An 8,758-nucleotide genomic window follows, 5' to 3' on the forward strand; every position below is an offset into this window, starting at 1 on the left:
TAGGCTTCAGTGGAGAACTTACTTAACTTTTGTGGTTTATCTCTGGTAAATAGAAATGTGTTGATCTGCTTAAGCAAAGTTCATACAACATGCCTATATTTCCTGCTGTTTACCCAAGGACAAATCTATCTCATTTATTCAGAATTGTGTGCAATGTTTTGGTCATTAAGCAGTGGCTATCACAGCAAGCACAGACAGAAACTTAGGTAACTGGGCATCGGTGATAGAGCCTTTAAACAAAATATAAATATATATATATATATATATATATATATATATATATATAGTTAACGACTTATATATTCTTTTACAGACTTATTTATCTGTTAATATTATAATTTTTATCATATCAAGGCTAGTTTTACATAAGAAATATAGTAACTCTCTTCCAAAATCCATGTAATAGGATCTTGAGTAATCACAGTTATTTAGGACTAAACATGGAGTACAGAATGATAATCATTTAGTAAGAAATGGTGAATGAAAGATATGAGAGAAGAGAAACAAATACAGAAATAAGGAATGGTTAAGGAGGAAGAGGAGGAAGAGCAACAGGAGGTTGAGAGAAGACAAAGGTCAAGGGATAGAGAGTCTTAAAAGTACAATTAAGATTAAGGGTAGGAACGGACGATGTTGAAATTTCAGTTATATATTTTTTTAAGGTTTATTTATTTATTATATGTAAGTACACTGTAGCTGTCTTCAGACACTCCAGAAGAGGGCACCAGATCTCGTTACGGATGGTTGTGAGCCACCATGTGGTTGCTGGGATTTGAACTCTGGACCTTCGTAAGAGCAGTCGGGTGCTCTTACCCACTGAGCCATCTCACCACCCCCTCAGTTATATTTTTATGATAAGTTTTTGTGCACAGGAAAAGAATTTTGTTACACTTTCTAAAATAGAGAATAAAGGACTTATAATGGTGGTGATGATTATCACATGAATATTTGCACAGCATTACATTAAGGGACTTATACTTCAGTCTTATTTAATGATAAAATCAAATGAACTTGAGAAGCTTAAATGTATAGAATGCTCCTGGGCGCGCGCCTTAGCGGTCGCTGCCGCCTCCGTTACTGCTAGTGGAAGAAGATGGCGGAAGGCAGAGCAGTGGACCTAGACACCCAGCGTTCTGACATCGCAATGGTGTTCAAAACCCCACTCCGGAAAGGGGACACCTGGTATCTAGTAGATATTCAGTGGTTCAAACAGTGGAAAAAATATGTTGGCTTTGACAGTTGGGACAAATACCAGATGGGAGGTCAAAATGTTTATCCTGGACCCATCGATAACTCTGGACTTCTCAAAGATGGCGACGCGCAGTCACTTAAGGAGCACCTTATGGATGAATTGGATTACATACTCTTGCCAACTGAGGGCTGGAATAAACTTGTCAGCTGGTACACGCTGATAGATGGCCAGGAGCCAATAGCAAGAAAGGTGATAGAACAGGGTATGTTTGTAAAGCACTGCAAAGTAGAAGTCTACCTCACAGAACTGAAGCTCTGTGAGAATGGGAACATGAACAATGTTGTAACTCGGAGGTTTAGCAAAGCTGACACAATAGATACAGTTGAGAAGGAAATAAGAAAAATATTCAATATTCCAGATGAGAAGGAGGCCAGACTGTGGAACAAGTATATGAGCAACACTTTTGAGCCACTGGATAAGCCAGACAGCACCATCCAGGATGCCGGCCTATACCAAGGACAGGTGTTAGTGATAGAACAAAAAAATGAAGATGGAACATGGCCCAGGTGCATACAATTTTACAACTTTACCAAAGATCTCTCCTTCATCTCTATCGATTAATTATAACAACATCAACAACAGAAATGTGAAAAACTCAAATTATTGTCTCCCATCATATACTGCTTATAAGAACCTGGAAGAAACAATGAACAGCCAGGCCTGTGTGGCTTAAGTAACTTGGGAAATATGTGTTTCATGAACTCAGCCATTCAGTGTTTGAGCAATACACCTCCCCTTACTGAATATTTCCTCAATGATAAGTACCAAGAAGAGCTGAATTTTGACAATCCCTTAGGAATGAGAGGTGAAATAGCTAAATCATAAGCTGAACTCATCAAACAGATGTGGTCTGGAAAGTTTAGCTACGTCACTCCAAGAGCATTTAAGACACAGGTAGGACATTTTGCACCTCAGTTCCCTGGATATCAACAGCAAGACTGCCAAGAACTACTAGCTTTCCTATTGGATGGATTGCATGAGGATTTGAACAGAATTAGGAAAAAAAAAACATATATACAGTTAAAAGATGCTGATGGGAGGCCAGACACGGTGGTTGCTGAAGAAGCCTGGGAAAACCATTTAAAGCTAAATGATTTCATCATAGTAGACATATTCCATGGCCTTGTCAAATCTACGTTAGTGTGTCCTGAGTGTGCTAAGAGCTCGGTGACCTTTGACTCTTTCTGTTACTTGACTCTTCCATTGCCTATGAAAAAAGAACGTAGCTTGGAAGTTTATTTAGTTAGAATGGATCCACTTGCTAAACCTATGCAATACAAAGTTATTGTGCCCAAAGTTGGAAATATACTAGATCTTTGTACAGCACTGTCTGCTTTGTCGGAAGTACCTGCAGATAAGATGATAGTCACTGACATATACAATCATAGATTTCACAGGATATTTGCCGTGGATGAAAACCTGAGGAGTATTATGGAGCGGGATGATATTTACGTGTTTGAAATTAACATCAACAGGACAGAAGACACAGAACATCTAGTTATTCCTGTTTGCCTAAGAGAAAAATTCAGACACTCAAGTTACACTCACCATAATGGCTCTTCACTGTTTGGCCAGCCTTTTCTTATGGCTATACCAATGAAACAATACTGAAGATAAACTCTATAATCTTCTACTCTTGAGAATGTGCCGGTATGTCAAGATGTCTGCTGAAACTGAGGAAACAGATGGACACCTATGCTGCTGTGAGGACCAGAATATTAATGGGAATGGGCCAAATGGCATACATGAAGAGGGTTCACCAAGTGAGATGGAAACCGACGAACCAAATGATTAGTCCAGCCAGGATCAAGAGCTTCCCTCAGAGAACGAGAACAGTCAGTCTGAAGATTCAGTCGGAGGAGATAACTATTCTGAAAATGGATTGTGCACTGAAGAAACATGCAAAGGTCAACTTATGGGACTCAAAAAGTGCTTGTTTACATTCCAGTTCCAACAACTTAGGCAACAATGACATCAACTACATCAAAGACGACACCAGTCACATCCAATTCGATGACAGGCAGCTTTGGCTGGACAAAAGATCTTTTCTTGCTTTGGACAGGGACCCTGACTTGAAGAAGAGATACTTTGATGAGAATGCTGCAGAGGATTTTGAAAAACATGAAAGTGTGGAATACAAACCTCCAAAAAGGCCCTTTGTGAAGTTAAAAGACTGCATTGAGCTCTTCACCACCAAGGAGAAGCTGGGTGCTGAAGAACCCTGGTATTGTCCAAATTGTAAAGAGCATCACCAAGCCACAAAGAAATTAGATCTGTGGTCCCTGCTTCCAGTTCTTGTGGTGCATCTCAAGAGATTCTCCTTGTAGTCGCTACATGAGAGACAAGCTGGATACATTAGTCGATTTTCCCATCAGTGACTTGGATATGTCAGAATTCCTAATTAATCCAAATGCAGGCCCTTGCCACTATAATTTGATTGCTGTTTCCAACCACTATGGAGGGATGCAAGGAGGACATTATACTGCTTTTGCAAAAAAACAAAGATGATGGGAAATGGTACTATTTCTATGACAGTAGCGTCTCCTCTGCATCTGAAGACCAAATAGTGTCCAAAGCAGCATACGTGCTCTTCTACCAGAGACAGGACACTTTCAGTGGAACTGGCTTCTTCCCTCTTGATCGAGAAACTAAAGGTGCTTCAGCTGCCACAGGTATCCCCCTGGAAAGTGATGAAGACAGCAATGATAATGACAATGACCTAAAAAATGACCTAAAATGACCTAAAATATCGGATGTGACTGGCGTCGTCTTTGATGTAGTTGATGTCATTGTTGCCTAAGTTGTTGGAACTGGAATGTAAACAAGCACTTTTTGTGTCCCATAAGTTGACTGTATGCACACTAATTAACGAAAGTCCAAGAAGCCATAGGAGAGACTTTCCTGCTGGTGGTGTCTATGGAGATGAAGTTATCACCACAAGAAACAGAAGTCTGAGATGAGGAGTTTCAGATACCCAAATGTAAATCCTTTATCAGATTTTAACTTGTGCAGTACTTGAAGTGAAACACAATGAAATCTTTAACAGAAATTGTCTCTTAATACATTTACAGTCAATTATTTACCAGCTAAATATATATAGGAAATCACAAATAAATCCCTTTTAAGTTTGCTGCTGTTTTGATGAATTATGTTTTCTTTAATTTTTTGGATGTGACTTAATTGATGACAAATGTTAAATTTGTGGATGTTGGTTATTAATTTTGCTCTAATAATGCTGCAAGAAAACCATGGCTGAACTTAGTTCTTGGGTAATCTAGTTCCTAATCTAATCTAATTAGGCTGCCTGTCTGCGCCATTCGGGTACTTAGCTGCTGTGTCAGTGTGGCTCAAATACAGCAGAGTGTCCTTGGTACACCACATGTTCTGATCTGTCCCTGGTAATCAGTGTGGGTCTGTTCCCACTACATGAGGCACAGTCTTGAGGAAGCTCCCTTTTGTTGTCTCATTAAAGTGCAGGGCGTGACACTGACTTCACTTGCTGTGGGAAAGCCACGCCTTCTAGATTTCACACGCCATCAGAATCATTTTCAGCTACATGTATGTATTTTTCACTGCAATTGGAATCTATTTAAATTTTTCAATTTTGTTTTGATTTAGAATGCTTATCTTCAGTCCACTGTTGGTTCAATATTAAAGGTTTTGGCTGTCTATTAGTCCCTACTCCATTTTGGTAATTTGGCAACTTTTTAGCTCTGCCAGTTACTGTAGCTTTAATGCAGGCTGGTTAGCACTCTGTATCTGTAGTAAGAATTGCATCACAGTTAGGTGAGGCTTTCTGTTCACGTACTAGCCTTTAACTCATCTATAACTTGGCTATAGAGGTAGGTCTGTTAACTTTCTCTGTGTGTTCCTGATGGAATTCACCATAGCCTTACAGCTTTTCTCAAATACAAGGTAACTTGCTCTAATACAAGGTAACTCGTATTAGAGAAATAGCATTTGCATGTTCCAGAGTCAGAACCTTGCAGCACATGATGCACACAAACCTTGGGTTTCATTTAGCTTCTCACAGTCAAGGATCCAAGACGCCAATAAATGTGTGAGCATTTGACACATTCTCGTTTGCTGCTTCCCTCTCCCTCTGATCCAGTTGAAAGATTGTATGGGTGACAGGCAGGCAGTGCTGCCTTCAATAGGAAACTAAATGCTGGGGTCCATCTCCCACCTGACTACCTGAGAAACCGCTTTGTGTCCCACTGTTACTAAAGCAGAAAGTATAATGTTCTTCACTTGAACTAATCAAATACAATAGAGTATAAATTGTGTATTGTAAATAAAAGTTCACTCTGTGAGTGCACATTTTGGTAAATTATTTATTTATGTTAACATTTTAAAAGAAAGGGGAAAATGCATTTGGCCAGGATAAGTAAGCTATGTTGGTCATGGCTTTGCTTTATATCTTGATATTAAAGCTGTTTTTTGATCCTGGTCTTTTAAAAGCTGCTGTGGGTATCGATTCTTTTTTTTTTTCTTTCTTTTCTGTTTTTTCTCTTTTTTTTCTTTTCTCTCTCTCTCTCTCTCTCTTTTTAATGTAAACTGACCTCCTGCATGACAGAGGTTAATATTTTTGTCTGCACTTGGGTTCACTTGAGTTTACATTTGAAATGTGCATGTTTATTTATACAGATTTCAATAAATCTATTGACGGACAAAAAGTAGTTAAATGTATAACTTATTAATGGTGCTTCCAAATATTAAGGTCTTTGAGGTCCCTATGGAGTGATGTTGTTATCATTTCATCCAAATTAAGATCTACCAAACACTAAATGTGATCCAGAAAAAAAATAACACAGATAATTTGAGTAAGCTAATTTGATATTGTCAAGCACTGTGCTTTATAAAAATAAGAATTTTATTACATACTAGTAGTAAAAGATATTTTGCAATTCTATATAAGGAAGTACCATAAAAATCTAAGTCATAAAATGAGCATACATAATATCAACAGCTAAGCTACCAAATTATTGACTGATTTAACTATGTTATGTAAGCTCTGGTCGAACAAGAGAAAAAAAAAGAAATATTTGCTTTCATTTTTCATCAAGCAAATATATTTGGGATGAATGAGTTTCATTTGAAATCCAATGAGCTCTGTTGTGTACTTTGTATCAGCCCTTAGTATTTGGAGAACTTTGTTTCCAAGGTTCCCTCTCTCACCTCCTTCTTTTCTTGCCCTGACTTTTTTCTCTTCTCTTTCTCTCCTTGCTGAGTTGTAGCCAAATTGTAGTTAAATCATAGTTAGACTTAAAACATAATCATTTTCTGAAAATTCACTTTAGCACTTTCAGCACATTATTTCTACATTAATCCCTGGCCTTAATTTCTGTCCTTGAATTCTGTGTCATAAAGTTGAGAGGATATAGAGAGTGATTAATATAATCTGCATTCTAATTCCTCCCGGATGGCATTGCTTCTGTTCATTGTATTAACTCTGCTCAGAAACATGTAGGTGATTATTCCCCCGCCCCCACAAATTAAGTCAAGGTCAATGAAATCCAGCTTCAAGCATGGGTTTCATTGCTGCAATGTTACACAGTTCTGTAGAAAATGGAAGTGAAGAGACATGAAGCATATAATTGATTATTATTGGAAAGATATAGTTTAATTTTACGTAAAGAATAAATAACTAATGTAGAACAGTGATATTACTTTGTATTTTGTAATTCATAGTACATTCATTTGCCTATATTTAAAATAAAATATATTTTATTCTTATATCTTAAATTCATCTGTCCAAAATTATGTAAGTGAACATATTACTTTTAAATACGTGTCAATAAACAGGACAGATACAACATGATTAGATTTTTGTGCTATAATTGTTTAATTAAGAATGTGCAAGTTATGTAAAATATATAACATTGCTCTTTTTTTGCAAATTTATTCTGAATAATATGTTAAAATCAAATCTAGTTTGCATCTTAAATATTTTCTAAATCATCTTCATTTAAATTTGACTTTTAAAAACAACTGATTTTAGTTTTAATGCAAAGCAAGTCATTAATAATTCTTAAGTATATATTGCAAAATTTTTGTGTCTATTACTGTAAATAATAGCATCTATTACGTATTTAGCGCCAAGAAATATTTTAAATTTGTCAACAATTCCTACAGGAGCAATAAATTTTTCCAACTTTTCATATGAAGAATTTGGTATAGGTAAATTCTTGTCAAGTGAAATAAATATATCAAACAATAACTTGAAAACTAGTTCAGTATAACTCTTTTTGTTTAAATCTGCTTAAAAAGAATTACCTTAGGTGCAGAGTAGATAAGTATTTGCCACTGGCATGACAACCTGATTATAATTCTTAGCACCTGCAGCATGGGACGAAAGAATCAACTCCCACAATCAGTCTTCCGACCTTCTCACAAGTATAGTGGAACATTCATCCAAGCATGCACTCGTACACACACAAATCAATAAAATTCTAAAGCAAATGTTCCTCAATAATCATTTATCTATTTCTTTTGAAAATTTCAATGAGACAATTTATATAAAATAATAAACTATATTGAGCAAACAAGTATTTTAATATACTCTTTATAGCTCTTTATAGCAGTGTATCTGTTTACATCAACTCTATATTTAATTTCTAATACAGAGAAAACTGAACTTACTTGGTAATTGTTAAATATTTGTGGAAGTCTCTTAGTATTATTTAAAAAATCTAATACTTATTATTATATTTTGGGTCTTTCATTTATCTGATCACATGTTTAGAATTTTATCTTGCCTTTCCTAATTGTTACTTGTCTGGAATTCCTATGCTGTATAAAAAGTATACAGCTATAATGTCTTGCATGAAATGCCTGAAAAATGTATATAGAAGTTAAAAGGACATTTCAACAACTAAACTAGATTCTCCCAAAGAATTTGTAAATGTATGTTATATTGCTGAATTTAAATGAATGGAAAATTAAAATAGTCACTAGGAATGATTTTTCCTTAAAATTCAAAAACAAACAAACAAACAAACAAACAAAAAACAAAAAACAAAACAAAAAAACCCAAGCCTGCAACTATTTCATAGCAAGGCGAACAGTTGGGACATTATGCAACAGGGCACACTTTGTGAAACTATGATTTTGCTGGAAAATTAAGGATATGTAATTCATAAAATAGAGATGACAGAAATAATAATGTGAATCTAACACAAAAGACATGCATTTCTGAATTTTCAAATTACCACCAGGAAGATGTCACTTACCTGCTACATATGTCTTTAATATAAGTGCAATGACTTTCAATATTCATTAGAAACACTTGGTCCTTGTCATATTCAAAGACTGTAAGTAGGCCCCAAATTTTTCAAACTCAATAAACATTAAAAATAATGAGATGAATATCATATTTATTTCTCAATTTCTAGTTTATGGATGTAATAAAATTAATAGCAATTAAGCTTTTATATGTATACATTTATTTTTTAAGTTTATGATTAATGATCATCTGATATTACATTTTTAGGTGTGTATGTCTGC

At 35.6% G+C, this 8,758-nt stretch overlaps 1 pseudogene across 1 annotated transcript; it reads left to right on the plus strand.

Annotated features, from left to right (window-relative positions):
- The first annotated feature begins 1,088 nt into the window (after window positions 1–1,088).
- LOC110295306 lies at window positions 1,089–4,457 on the plus strand (annotated as a pseudogene). The gene has a single exon (XR_002378041.2). The product of XR_002378041.2 is annotated as a ubiquitin carboxyl-terminal hydrolase 15 pseudogene (transcript).
- Window positions 4,458–8,758: the final 4,301 nt, after the last annotated feature.

This window comes from Mus caroli, chromosome 5, assembly GCF_900094665.2.
Source record: "Mus caroli chromosome 5, CAROLI_EIJ_v1.1, whole genome shotgun sequence".
NCBI lineage: Eukaryota > Metazoa > Chordata > Mammalia > Rodentia > Muridae > Mus > Mus caroli.